General features: G+C 37.6%; 1 protein-coding gene and 1 pseudogene across 3 annotated transcripts in view; both read right to left on the bottom strand.

The window, feature by feature from the left end:
• The window catches only part of EDC3 (enhancer of mRNA decapping 3), an 82284-nt gene that overhangs the window by 59997 nt on the left and 7406 nt on the right, over positions 1-14881 (bottom strand). The window lies entirely within an intron of this gene.
• Positions 11789-13359, bottom strand: LOC143652294 (annexin A2 pseudogene; annotated as a pseudogene).

Genomic DNA, 14881 nt, shown 5'->3' with positions numbered 1-14881 from the left:
CTTTGAAAATATTAACAAGTTGACAAATCCCTAAGTAGGCTAATCAAGAAAAAAAGATAAAACTCCTATTACAAGTATCAGCAATGAACAAAAGGACATCTCAAATATTTAAAAGATATCAACTTTATGCCAATAAATTTGACAATTTAGATGAAAGAGAAATTTTTGAAAGCCAAAAGTTACCAAAATTGACACAAGAAGAAATAGAAAACCTCAATAGTTCTATATTTATCTTAAAAACTGAATCTGCAATTTAAAACCTTCCACAAAGAAAACCCCAGGCCTAGATGGCTTCACCAATGAATTCTATCAAACATTTCAAGAAATAATACCAATCTTAAATAAACTTTCAGAAAATACAGAAGAATGAAATATTTCCCAATTTGTTCAATGAGGCCAGCACAACTCTGATATGAAGCCTGACAAAGGCATTACAAGAAAATAATATATCTATAAACTAAAAACCTTCAACAAAATAGTAACAAGTCAAATCCAACAATATATTTTAAAAGGATAACGTATCATGATTATACATGATTTACTTCTAAAACACAAACTTCATTTACTATTTTAAAAATCAATGTTATTTCACCATGTTCAAAATAAATGAGGAAAATACATGATAATATCAATTAACGTAGAAAAATAGTTTGACAAAATTCAACATGTGTTCACAATATTAACAGGGGAGCATCCACAAAACACAACTAACATACTTAATGTTGAAATAATGACTGCTTTCACCCTAAGATGGGGACAAGACAAGTATATCCACTCTCACACTTCTACTTCTATTCCACATTAAACCATAGGCTCTTGGCAGTAGAATAAAACAAATAAAAAGATATTAAAAGTTTTCCATGAAGAAGAACAAAGGAATGTCAATAATGCAGGGTGTTGAAAACAGATGGTAATATTTTAAAACTTCAACTTACGTATGAGACTAAAGTAAAAAACATTTGGTACAAAATTCATGTTTTGACTAATGCATTTCCTAATATAACTTATGTGGACAGCTTAAGTGAACAACATAAGAACACGGAGCCTTGAGTAGGGCATGGATTTTGCAGGTTTGTCCACAGTGATACCTTGATAAATCCCAGGAGGATTTGAACAGTGAATAAAAAAGTATATGTAAAGTTCCCTTGGGGGAATGGTGAGAAAGGGGTTAAATTCAACTTCTCCAAGTACAGAATTAATTTTTTAAATTAATTTTTAAATTTAAAAAATACATATTACAAGAAAGAAACACAAACATTCTTAACATTTGCTCATTCCATTCTACATATATATAATCAGTAATTCACAATATCATCACAGTTGCATATTCATCCTCTGGATCATTTCTTAGAACATTTGCATCAATTCAGAAAAAGAAATATAAAAAGACAACAGAAAAATAAAATGAAAACAGAAAAAAAAAATTATACATACCATACCCCTTACCCTTCCCTTTCACTGATCGCAAGCATTTCAAACTAAATTTATTTTAACATTTGTTCCCCCTATTATTTATTTTTATTCCATATGTTCTACTCATTTGGTGACAAGGTAGATCAAAGGAGCATCAGACAAAAGGTTTTCACAATCACACAGTCACACTGTGAAAGCTATATCATTATACAATCATCATCAAGAAACATGGCTACTGGAACACAGCTCTACATTTTCAGGCAGTTCCCTCCAGCCTCTCCATTACATCTTGGATAATAAGGTGATATATACATAATGCATAAGAATAACCTCCAGGATAACCTCTCAACTCTGTTTGGAATCTCTCAGCCATTGACACTTTGTCTCATTTCACTCTTTTCCCTTTTGGTCGAGAAGGTTTTCTCAATCCCTTGATGCTGGGTCTCAGCTCATTCTCAAGTTTTTCTCAATCACTTGATGCTGAGTCTCAGCTCATTCTAGGATTTCTGTCCCAAGTTGCCAGGAAGGTCCACACCCCTGGTAGTCATGTCCCACGTAGACAGGGGGAGGGTGGTGAGTTTGTTTGTTGTGTTGGCTGAGAGAGAGGCCACATCTGAGCAACAAAAGAGGTTCTCTTGGGGGTGACTCTTAGGCCTAATGTTAAGTAGGCTTGACCTATCCTTTGTGGGGTTAAGTTTTATATGAACAAACCCCAAGACTGGGGGCTCAACTTATAGCTTAGGCTGTCCACACTGCTTGTGAGAATATCAAGAATTCAACTTGGGGAGGTTGAATTTTCCCTTTCTCACCATTCCCTGAAGGGGACTTTGCAAATACTTTTCCACTCACTGATCAAATCACTCTGGGATTCATTGGGGCATCACTATGGACAAACTAACAAAATCTCATGTCCTACCCAAGGTTTCATGTACTTACAGTGTTCAACCAACTATGTACATAAGTTATATTAGGAGATGCAAAGTATAGATTTTGTACCAAATAAACACTTTTTGCTTTAGTCTCACACAAGTAGAAATTTTAAAATATTACCATCAATTTTCAGTACCCTGCAGTAATGACATTCCTTTGTTCTTCCTCATGCAAAAACATTTTTTAAATTTGTACATTTAGTCACTATTATTATACACTCTAGGCATTCCTAGATTATACCATCTCAATCTTTATTGTCTATCTTTCTTTCTGATATCATACATGCCCCCAGCCATCCTCCCTCTATCATTCTCACATTCAGCTTCATTCAGTGTTTTAACATAATTGTATTACAGTTAGGTGGTATTGTGTTGTCCATTTCTGAGTTTTTATATTCAGTCCTGTTGCACAATCTGTATCCCTTCAGCTCCAATTACCCAATATCTTACCCTATTTCTATCTCCTGATGGTCTCTGCTACCAATGAAATATTCCAAGTTTATTCACTTATGTCAGTTCATATCAGTGAGACCATACAGTATTTGTCCTTTTGTTTCTGGCTAATCTCACTCAGCACAATGTCCTTAAGGTCCATCCATGTTGTTACATACTTCATAACTTTATTCTGCCTTACAGATGCATAATATTCCATCGTATGTATATGCTACAGTTTGTTTAGCCACCCGTCTGTTGATGGACATTTTGGCTGTTTTCATTTCTTGGTAATTGTAAATAAGGCTGCTATAAACATTGGTGTGCAAATGTTCATTTGTGTCCTTGCTCTCATGTCCTTTGAGAAGAGATAGCATATAGATGGGTCCTGTTTTTTAATCCATTCTGCCAGTCTATGTTTTTTTATTGCGGAGTTCAATCCATTGATATTTAGTGTTACTACTGCACGGGTAGTACTTTCTTCTACCATTTTGCCTTTAGGATTTTATATGTCATATCTAATTTTTCTTCTTTCTACCTTTACTCATAGTCTTCCTTTCTACTCTCTTCTCCACACCTCTCTCTCCTGTCTTTTTGTATCTGTCTTTAGCGCTCCCTTTAGTATTTCTTGCAGAGCTGGTCTCTTGCTCACAAATTCTCTCAGTGATTTTTTTGTCTGAAAATGTTTTAATTTCTCCTTCATTTTGAAGGATGATTTTCCTGGATATAGAATTCTTGGTTGGCAGTTTTTCTCTTTTAATAATTTAAATGTATCATCCCACTATCTTCTCTCCTCCATGGTTTCTGCTGAGAGATCTGCTCATAGTCTTATTGGGCTTCCCTTGTATGTGATGGATTGCTTTTCTCTTGCTGCTTTCAAGATTCTCTCTTTCTCTTTGACCTCTGACATTCTGATTAGTAAATGTCTTGGAGTACGTCTATTTGGATCTATTCTCTCTGGGGTACGCTGTACTTCCTGGATCTGTAATTTTAAGTCTTTCATAAGAGTTGGGAAATTTTCAGTGATAATTTCCTTCATTAGTTTTTCTCCTCCTTTTCCCTTCTCTTGTCTTTCTGGGACACCCACAACACGTATATTAGTGTGCTTCATATTGTCACTCAATTCCCTGAGTCCCTGCCCATATTTTTCCCTTTTTTCCCCCTATATTTTCTTTTTCTTGTCGGATTTCAGATGTTCCATCTTCCAGTTCACTAATCCTGTCTTCCGCCTCTTGAAATCTACCATTGTACGTTTCCATTGTTTTTTTCATCTCTTCTACCGTGCCTTTCATTCCCATAAGTTCTGTGATTTGTTTTTTCAGACTTTCGATTTCTTCTTTTTGTTCACTCCTTGCCTTTACATCCTCCCTCAATTCAATGATTTGGTTTTTGATGAGGTTTTCCATGTCTGTTCATATATTCTGAATTGTTTCAGCTCCTGTATCTCATTTGAATTGTTGGTTTGTTCCTTTGACTGGGCCATATCTTCAATTTTCCTAGTGTGATTTATTATTTTTTGCTGGCATCTAGGCATTTAATTACCTTAATTAGTTTTTTCTGGAGATTGCTTTCACTTCTTTTACCTAGGGTTTTCTTGTTGGATGAATTTGTTGTCTATCTGTTCTCTGACATTCAGTTCAGCTTTATCTGGACCTCTAGTTTAGGTTTTATTTAACAGAGGAGAATTTTTCAGTTCTTGTTTTCTTGTTTCTTGCCCTGCTGGTATGGTGCCTTTTTCCTCCCACCCTTAGGAGGGTCTACTTAGGTATTATAGACCCAAGCCGGATTTTCCCAGACCAAACTGGCCTCCTATCAGGAGGAAAGAGTCACCTGCATCGGTTTTCCCTTAGGGTGAAACCCAGCAGGTTGAAAGACTTTCCTGTGAAGTCTCTGGGCTGTTTTTCTTATCCTGGCCAGTATGTGGTGCTTGTCTGCCTGCAGGTCCCACCAGCATAAGATGATGCGGTACCTTTAACTTTGGCAGACTCTCCCTGCTGGGGGCATGGTGGAGACAGAGGAGAGGCTGTAGGCTGGTTTTAATGGCTTCAAATTACCAAGCCCTGGTGTCTGAATTCCTTGAGGGAGGGATTCCACCTGAGCTGGGCTTCACCCCTCCCCTGGGGAAGGCAAAGGCTCCAGACAAGCCGTCAAACAAGCTTGTTTCTGCCTATACCTGGGGCAGCTGCAGCCAGAGAAGCCCTACCGCTGTATCCAAAGGTAGTCAAGCCTTTGTAGAAACACAGTCACAAAAATCTATTTCCTTTTTTTTTTTTCTTCCCATCAGCCCTGCCCCCTTGGCACCGGGGCAAAAATGAGTGCCCTCCGCTTTGATCAGGTTCACCTGAGCTGGAGGCCTATTTTTAGTAGTCAGAATTTGTTAATTAATTCCACAATTGGCATTTGGTTGGGTTCAGCCCCTGCTGCTGGTAAAGTCTCTTTCCTTTCCCCTCTAGGAAGCAGCCTGTGGGGAAGGGGCGCTGGCTGCCGCAGCTTCAGGAACTCACGGTTCTGGGGGTGCTCACAGCTGGTCCAGACTGGGGTATGCTGTGTGTCTGGTCACTGACGTGGCCCCTAGAGCTGTTCTGTGCTGTTTCTGGTTATTTAGTAGTTGTTCTGGAGGACGAACTAAATCGTGCACATTGCTAAACCACCATCTTGGCCGAGTGGAGAATTCCTGCTATTCTCACAAGCAGGGGGACAACCAAAGCAATAGGCTGAGCCCCCAGTCTTGGGGTCTGTTCCTATGAAACTTAACCTAGCAAAGGGGCTAAGCCTACTTAAAATCAGGCCTAAGAGTCACCCCCAAGAGAACCTCTTTTGCTGATCAGATGTGGCCTCTTTCAGCCAACATGACAAGCAAGCTCACTGCCCTCCTCCTCTCTATGTGGGACATGACTCCCAGGGGTGTGGACCTTATTGGCAACATGTGACAGAAATCCTAGAATGAGCTGGAACTCAGCACCAAGGGATTGAAAAAACCTTCTTGACTGAAAGGGGGAAGAAAGAAATGAGACAAAATAAAGTGTCAACGGCTGAGAGATCCCAAACAGAGTTGAGAGGTTATCCTGGAGGTTATTCTTACGCATTAAATAGATATCACCTTTTTAGTTAAGGCATAACAGAGAGGCTAGAAGGAACTGCCTGAAAATGTAGAGTTGTGTTCCAGTAGTCATGTTTCTTGGAGATGATTGTATAATGATAAAAGCTTTTGCAATGTGACTGTGATTGTGAAAACCTTGTATCTGATGCTTCTTTTATCTATCTTATGGACATATGAGTAAAACATATGGAATAAAAATAAATAATAGAGGGAACAAATGTTAAAATAAATTTAGTAGCTTGAAATGCTAGCTAGTGATCAGTGAAAGGGAGGGGTAAGGGGTATGGTATGTATGATTTTTTTTTTGTTTTCATTTCTTTTTCTGAATTGATGCAAATGTTCTAAGAAATGATCATGATGAATACACAACTATGTGATGAAATAAAAAAGAATGTTCATATTATATGTTGATTGGTTTTATTAATAAAAATTTAAAAAAAACTGAAGCTCTCAGCAATCAGTGACAGGCTAGGCAGAACACTGGTAATAAAACAATCAAAGCTAAGCCAATTGGCAGTGGGGGCATTTACATTTCTGTGATTGGATTTAAATTAAGGATTTATCTCTCTGCCCTTAAAGACTGGATGTGACCAAAAATAATATTAAAATAAATCATGTGAAGTTGAGATTATGAGCTCTTCAGAGGACCAATATGGAAGACACCAAATTAAGCAAAATCAAGTATGTAAGTCTATATCCATGTTACATTAGAGACTGACTCAGTAAGTCCAACATAGCAGTTTTCTGTCCAAACGCCATCAACTGGGCTCTATATTTGGTTAAGTACATTTCCCAATCTTAAGAAATCGCTTCAAACAGGACACTAAGGGGTGAACAGCTTTTCAATGCTCCATCTACACTATATATTGTGATATAATAAAATTCAGAATTTGTAACCTGCAAGGCATCTTACTAGCACTTGGTAAAACATCCTTCACCATACACCTAAGTCTAAAAGTATCATTTAAATATCTCGTGAGTGGGGACCCAATATACAGGCATTTAGCGACTCATCGTCGACCGAGTCAGGGTTCAGACCCAGTCATTCTGGGTCCCCAGTCAGTGACTACTTTATGTGGACAGTCTCACTTCCTCTGCCAAGAAATGAGTCAACTGACAAATTCAGGAGCAGAAATATCATTCTACTAATTCAATTTTTTCCCCATTATTTCCATAAATACATAAAGTACATCAGACTAAAGCTGTCAAACAGAAAGGTTTAAATTTATGTTTATGTATGTTTTAAATATATTCTTTGTCTCTTAGCTGTATACATTTATTTCCATTTCATTTGGATTTCCCAAGAAATCTGACCCAACATAGATATTTTTAAAGAGGTAATTTAATTCAAAAATTAAATTTAATTAATTAAACAAAATATCATTGTAAGTTAATTTTAAGAAAACATCCTTAAAGCACAGTTCAGAGAAAAATCAATTGCAAAGGAGGTTGCTAACATTTATCAAGTAATGAAATTATCTCTCTTCCAAAATTTCTAAATTGTACTCCAGAGAAATCAGTAAGTATCCCATTTGTAAAATTACCAGTAAATGAAGCTGAAGATTATTGTCGTGTTATTACTTGATAAATCTACTAGTACTCTCTGTTACTGGAATTTTTAAAAATTCTAAGTGTACAAGATGACACAGCTTCTTGAATAAATTCTGTTGGTGTTTCATTTCCTTTGAGGCTATTCAAAATTATTGTCAAATTATCATATGACCCAATATAAAATTTTAAATAAAGCTGGGTATTTCACTGCTAAAAAAAGAAAAAGAGTTACTAAAAGCACAAATATTGGAAAGGAAGAAATAAAACTGTCTTTATTTGCAAAGTACATGATGGACTGTAAACAGAGACAATCCTAAGAAATCTACAAAAATAAAAAGCTGCTGGAACTAATAAATGAATTTACAAGGTCACAGAATACATGCTTAATATACAATATGAACTATAGTCTAAATAACAGCAACAAATAAATGAAAATGATATTTAAAAATACCATTGATAATCAACCAATATTCAAAATATAAAATACTTAGGAATAAGTCTAATGAAAAATGCGTAAGACCGCCACAACAAAAACTATGAGACTACTGAGAAAATTAAAGATATAAATAAATGGGGACGAGTACAGTGTTCATGGGTTGAAAAACTTACTGTTGTCAATTCTCCCGATTGATCAATAGATCCAATATAAAAATCAATAGATCCAATATAAATATCAATTAACATCCCAGTTGGCCTTTTGCAGTTCAAAAACATGAGATACCATTTTACACCCATTAGAACGGCTTACAATTATAAGCCATTATAATTTTAATTCTAATACCAATTCTAATACCAAATGTGTGTGAAGGCATGTGAGGATGTGGAGCAACTGGAACTCTTTCACATAGCTGACAGAGTGTGAAATGATACAACCACATTGGAAAACAGTTTGGCAGTTCTTTATAATGTTAAACATATACCTCTTCTAAGACCCAAAACTTCATTTTTAGAATTTAACTGAGAGAAGGGAAAAGGTATATTCACAAAAAGACAGGTACACAATGTACACAGTAGCTTTATTCACAACAGTCAAAAAGTAGATAATCCAAATGCCCATCAAGACAAGAACATGTTCTGTAGCACATAATCTCAGTCAACCTGTCTGGATAGATCATTTTAACAATCCAAACACAGAGAGCCCAGCATAAGAACGACAGCCTTTAATCCTGTATAGTTTAATGTATTGCCTAGATACATCCCAGAATATATTAAGCAAATAATCAAAAAATATTGGCAAAGTCCCTTGAGGGATGGGAGAAAAATTATGGAACTATTAAACTTTACCGCTGGGGAAACCCCAGATACTGTGCCAAACATTAGGGACATCTGAATCAACAGGCAAAGCCCTTGATCTTGAGGCTTGTTCATGTGAAGCTTATGTATGTAGCAGAGAAGCTTAGCCTATATATAGGTACTGCCTAAGAGTCACTTCTGGAGGATCTCTTTTGTTGCTCAAATGTGGCCTTTTTCTCTCTAAGCCCAACTCTGCAAATGAAATCATTGCTCTATCCCCCAACATGGGAGATGACATCCCAGGATGAAGGCCCCCTGGAGGTATAGAAGATGACCCCCAGGGATGAGCCTGGCCCTGACACCATGCAATCGACAATGCTATCCTGATCAAAAGGGAGAAAAGAAGTGTAAAAAATAAGGTATTGTTGGTGAGAGAGTTCAAATAGAGTCAAGAGGCTACACTGGAGGTCACTCTTATGCATGCTTCAGTTAGACATTGCTACCTACCACAATTTACCAACCCCCAACCAAAACCATTCCTACCAATCCTAAAGAATACCTGGGGCATTATATAAGATTCTACAAAGGTTCCATGCACTAGGGTAACTCTCTAAAACCTACAATCTCCAGATGGGTCCCTGGACCAGATAAATCCTAAAATACAGAAAGGCCAGCCTTTCTAGAACATCAACTAGTTCTATCCCCCTATCCCATATTATAGACAGCCCCTTTCAACATGAAAAAATTAGAATGGGAATAGCCCAAATACCCCTAAGGAGTGGGAGAAAGATCAAAGGTGATGGTGGACTTATACAGAGAAGGTCAGGTTTAACAAATGAGTATGAGTGCTGAATCATTATACTGATAGTTCTTTTAGCTTCCAGTACTTTGGAGCAGTTAGAAATAAAAACCTAAAACTGTTGTACTGTAACCCATACCAAACTCTGAAATCTGTTCTATAACTCACTCTGAAATCTGTTCTATAACTCATTGTTATGATGTACTTTGAAATTTATGGCTTTTATGTATATAGATTATTTAAAGAGAAGGAGGAGGGCAGGTCACAGTGGCTCAGCAGGCAGAGTTCTCACCTGTCATGCCGGAGACCTGGGTTCAATTCCTGGTGCCTGCTCATGCAAAAATAAAGAAAGAAAGAAAGAAAAGGAGGAATATAACAGAGAAGATAGGATTTAACAAATGAGTATGACTGCTGAATCATTATATTGATATTTCTGTTGGTCTCCAGTGTTGTGGAGGAGCTAGAAGAAAAAACAGAAAATCATGGTACTATAACCCATACCAAACTTGAAACCCTGTTCTGTAACTACTTGTTGAAATGTACTTTGAAATATCTTGCTTTTTCATTTGTAGGTTATATTTCACAATTTTAAAAAAGAGAGTGAGACAAGGGTGATGCCCTAATACATTCCAGTTGGGGGATTCCTGATATTCTCATAAGCACTGGGGACAAGCAATTTAGTAGGCTGAAGACTTTAATCTTGGGACTTGCCCCAATGAAATTTATTTCTGCAAAGGAGAAGCTAAGCTTACTGATAATTATGCCTAAGAATCACCCCGTAAAGTCTCTTTTGTTGCACAGATGTGACCTAAGTGAACTCACTGCACTCCCCTTTACATGGGACATGACTCCTAGGGTGTAAATCTCTCTGGCAATGTGAGACATGACTCCTGAGGATGAGTCGGGACCCCACATCATGGGATTAAGAAGTGAGACCAAGTTTCAGTATGAGAGATTTCAAGTAGAGTTCAGAGGTTATTCTGGAGGTTATTCTTATTAATTATATAGAGATCCCTTTTCAGTTTTTAGTGTATTAGAACAGCTAGAATACCTGAAACTGTTGAGCTGTATTCCAGTAGCCCAATACTTCTAAGGAGTGAATGTATAACTATATAGCTCTTATAGTGTGATTATATGGTTGTGAAAATCTTGTGGCTGGTGCTCCCTTTATCCAGGGTATGGAAAGATAAAGAAAAAAAAAAGGACAAAAAATAAGTAAATAATAGAGGGGTAAGGGGTAAAATAAATTTAGGTAGATTGCAATACTAGTGGTCAATGAGAGGGAGGGGTAAGGGGTATGGGATGTATATTCTTTGTTGTTTTTTTTGTTTGTTTTTCTGGAATGATGCAAATGTTCTAAAAATGAACATAGTGATGAATACACAACTATGTGATGATATTGCGAGCCACTGAGTGTATAATATGGATATATTGTATGGTATGTGAAAATTATCTCAATAAAAATATTTTAAAAATTAAAAAAAGAGAAGACTAGATAAACAAATGGTGGTATAATCCCACAAAGGAAAACTACTTTGACAATAAAAGGAACAAGCCATTTATGCAAGAACAGGGATAATTCTCAGAAATCAAGAGAAAGAAATCACACAGATAAGTACATATGAGTCACTTTATAAGAATCTCCACAACAAGCAAAACTACTTTATGGTAAGAAAAATCAGAACAGTGATTGCCTCTAGGATTGATGGAAAGGAGCACAAGCGATTCTGACATGATAGAAATGCTGTTTCTTTCCTGCTGCAGCAGTGACAAAGGGTGCACACATTTGTCAAAACTCACTGAACTGCGCACCTAACACCTATATATTTTATTGTATGCAAGCTATACTTCAATAAAAAACAGGGGGAAAAGTATATGTACACAACATGAGCACTAAATAACACCACAATATATTTATCATTTCCTCAAGTACAAAAGATCAATTCCCTAAGAAAGATTTTCTACAAAACACAAAACAAAATGAAAACCCACATGTAGGACAGCAACTAGCCAGATCTCTATTAGACATCTCATAAATGTTCAAAGATAATTTTTGATTTCCCATCCAACACTCAACACCTTCCAATTTGTTCCTTCCCAAGCCTTTCCCATCTCAATAAATGGTACCAAATCCACCCAGTCACCTAGACCAAAAACAAGCATTATCCTTGATTCCTTCCTGTCCTTCACCCCACACATTCAATCCATCAGCAAGTTCTATTGTCAGCGCCTCAAAAATATGTCTCTTTATCTCTATCTCCACAACTACCTTCCTAGTCCAGGCCACCATCATCTCATCATTCCAAGAGTCACCTAAATGATCTCTCTGAGTCCATTCTTCTTCTTCTTTTTTTTTTAAGTAAAAATTCAGTTTATTCATCTGTTTATGACACAGTACACAGAGGCTAAGTGTTTCACATCATAGATTTCACTTCCAACTCCTTGGAATGTTCATTTCTTTGGCTAAAAGGAGAGACTGGACAGGAAAGCCAGGCAATGCTCAGGTAACTAAAATACAGTAGGGGGGAACCAATGCCGATGTCATCCTCAGCAGGATGAGCACAAGGGGTTGTTAGTCACAAGCTGATTTTCTAGAACTGTTAGCTGGAAGCATAGGGAGCCCCGCGTCTGGATGCTCGTGCCTTCTCGTGCTTCAGTCGTCTCCGCCACACAGGTACAGCAGTGCTTTCTGGTAGTCGCCCTTGGTGTCTTGCTGGATGTAGTAGTACAGGGACTTGCCATACTTTCTCTTGAATTCAGACCTAATTTTCAACGTGTCTACTTCACTGTGGGAGACCATGATTCTAATCAGGACCTTGTCACGAGTCCCCTTGCCCTTCAGGGAGTCATACAGCCGATCAGCAAAATACAGGGGCTTGTTCTGAATGCACTGGACCAGGTTCAGGAAAGTATTTTCCAGGTTGCCTTTGACCTCCTTCTTGATGCTCTCCAGCATGTCATAAGGGCTATAGCTCTTGTACCTTTCAAAAACTTTCTGGAGGTGGCACACACTCTGCTCGGTCATGATGCTGATCCACTTGGGAACATCAGTTCCTTTCCTCTTCACTCCAGCATCATAGAGATCCCGGGCATCTTGGTCAATCAGTTCATAATCAATGACAGAGCCATCTTCTGCTCGTCTGCCCTTTGCGAGGGCAACCATCAGTTTGCAGAAGTCACCAGACGTATCGGAAACAATGTCCTTCTCCAGGTCGGTCTTGTACATCTCCTTGTAGACTCTGTTAATTTCCTGCAGCTCCTGGTTGGTCCTTGAGCAGATGATCTCAATGAGGGAATCCTCATCAGTTCCCAGACCCTTCATGGAGGCTTTGAGCTCGGAAGCGTCATAATGAGCAGGTGTTTTCAACAGACTCAAAATCACCGACTCCAGGTGGCCAGATAAAGCCGACTTCAGGGCTGACCCAATTTCCTTTTTGGTCCTTCTCTGGTAAGCGAAGGCAATGTCCTGTCTCTGCTCATTGCTGCGGTTGGTCAGGATGTTGACAATGGTGACCTCATCCCCACCTTTGGTCTTGATGGCCGTTTCGATGTTCAGAGCATCCCGTTCAGCATCAAAGTTGGTATACGCTTTCACCGACCCATATGCACTTGGAGGTGTAGAGTGATCACCCTTCAAGCTGAGCTTGCACAGAATTTCATGAACGGTAGACATTTTGAAAGAAGCTGGGCCGGTCGGCGAAACTGCAGGCATCTCCAGATGCCGAGCCTCTGAGTCCATTCTTGCCCTCCTTCAATCCTTTCTCTACATAGCAGGAGGGTATATCTTACAGTGTAAATCGGTTCATGTCACACTCCTCAAAACCATTTAGAGGCTTCTGTCCTTATTTATAATCAAGTCCAACTTCCTTTCCAGGGAATAAAGATCCAATATGATCTGATTTCTGCTCATCTTTATAGCTTCATCTCTTACTACTCCCTTCCCATTATTCTCCCAACATACCAGTCTTCTTACTGTTCCTCAAACATATCAAGCTTGTTCCCTCCAGAACTCTGCACCAGCCATTCCCAGAATACTCCTTCCTCAGCTTTTTGAAGTCAGTTTCATATTGTTTTTCCGGTATCTGCTAAAATGTTACCCCCTCAAAGAGGCCTTCCTTAGCCCCTCAATCTAAAGTAGCCACCCCATCATTCTCCAACCCATCACTCTGTATCATCATCCCAAAACAAATCACCATATGAATTACATTATATTTGTTTACATTGTCTGTGTCACCCCACTATAATGTAAGCTCCACAAAGGCAAAGAAACTTGTCTCTTATTTAGCCTAGAAAATGCCTAGGATGGAAGAACTCAATAAATATTTACTCAATCAATGAGTGAATTAGATATAATAAATCTGATAGAAGCTAATCAAAGTCTAGATCATTTAAATATTTATATCTAAATGTCTTGATTCTTGAAAATTGCTTTAAAAATACATTCATTATCTTTAAGGTGTACTCTGCCAAATCCTATATAAGATATGAAATATAGCACTGCCCTACACACAGAAGGAACTCAGGAAACAACTGGCAGATAAAATGAACATAATATACAATATTAAGCACAAAATTAAACACTAGCTCAGTTTTCCATGACAAGTAAGAGGGAAAAAAGAATAGCATTTCAAATAATATTTTCAGAGGTATATCTAAATAAAATATAGAATCTATAAAAGTAGAAAAAAGAGCAAAACAGGATATAAAAGAGCAATAAAAAGCACTCCTGTGATAAACAGTATGTCCCATCGGAAACACAAAGCACTAAAGAGACCTGCTGTATGGACTAATCAAACGCTAGACTATTCTCCAGTGATCTAACTAAGCAAATATCATAAAACAATGCTAAAGGAACAGAAAAGAAACAATACATTAGCAGAATCAACCATAAGATTTTTTTCTCTTGACATTTTATTATGGAAATCGTCATACATACACAATAGCAGAGCAAAGAGCACAATGTAAGCCCATGTTCCCATCACTGAATTGCAACAATAATATATTTATAATAATTTAAGAGATCAGGTAACACGCAAATACAACACAATTACCAGAAAAATGATGATAATAAAAAGGTACAAGATATACATACTTTAGGCTATTTCTCTTTCCTGATAATCGTCTACTTAATGTCACAAAAGCATGGATTTCCTTTCCTATCACTTACATTCCATCATAATTCTACTCTGATGCTTATTTTAGATAAAAGCAGAATAAAAAGCTATAAGAGGGCAGGCCACGGTGGCTCAGCAGGTAAGAATGCTTGCCTGCCAAGCCCGAGGACCCGGGTTCAATTCCTGGTGTCTGCCCATGTTAAAAAAAAAAGAAAGCACTGTTTCAAAAAAAATTTTTTTTTAATTAAAAAAAAAAAGCTATAAGAATAAAAGATACCAGAAATTAATCAGATTTGAAAGGCTTTTACTT

This window comes from Tamandua tetradactyla, chromosome 12, assembly GCF_023851605.1.
Source record: "Tamandua tetradactyla isolate mTamTet1 chromosome 12, mTamTet1.pri, whole genome shotgun sequence".
Lineage (NCBI taxonomy): Eukaryota > Metazoa > Chordata > Mammalia > Pilosa > Myrmecophagidae > Tamandua > Tamandua tetradactyla.
This window is presented reverse-complemented; position numbering and strand designations above follow the sequence as displayed.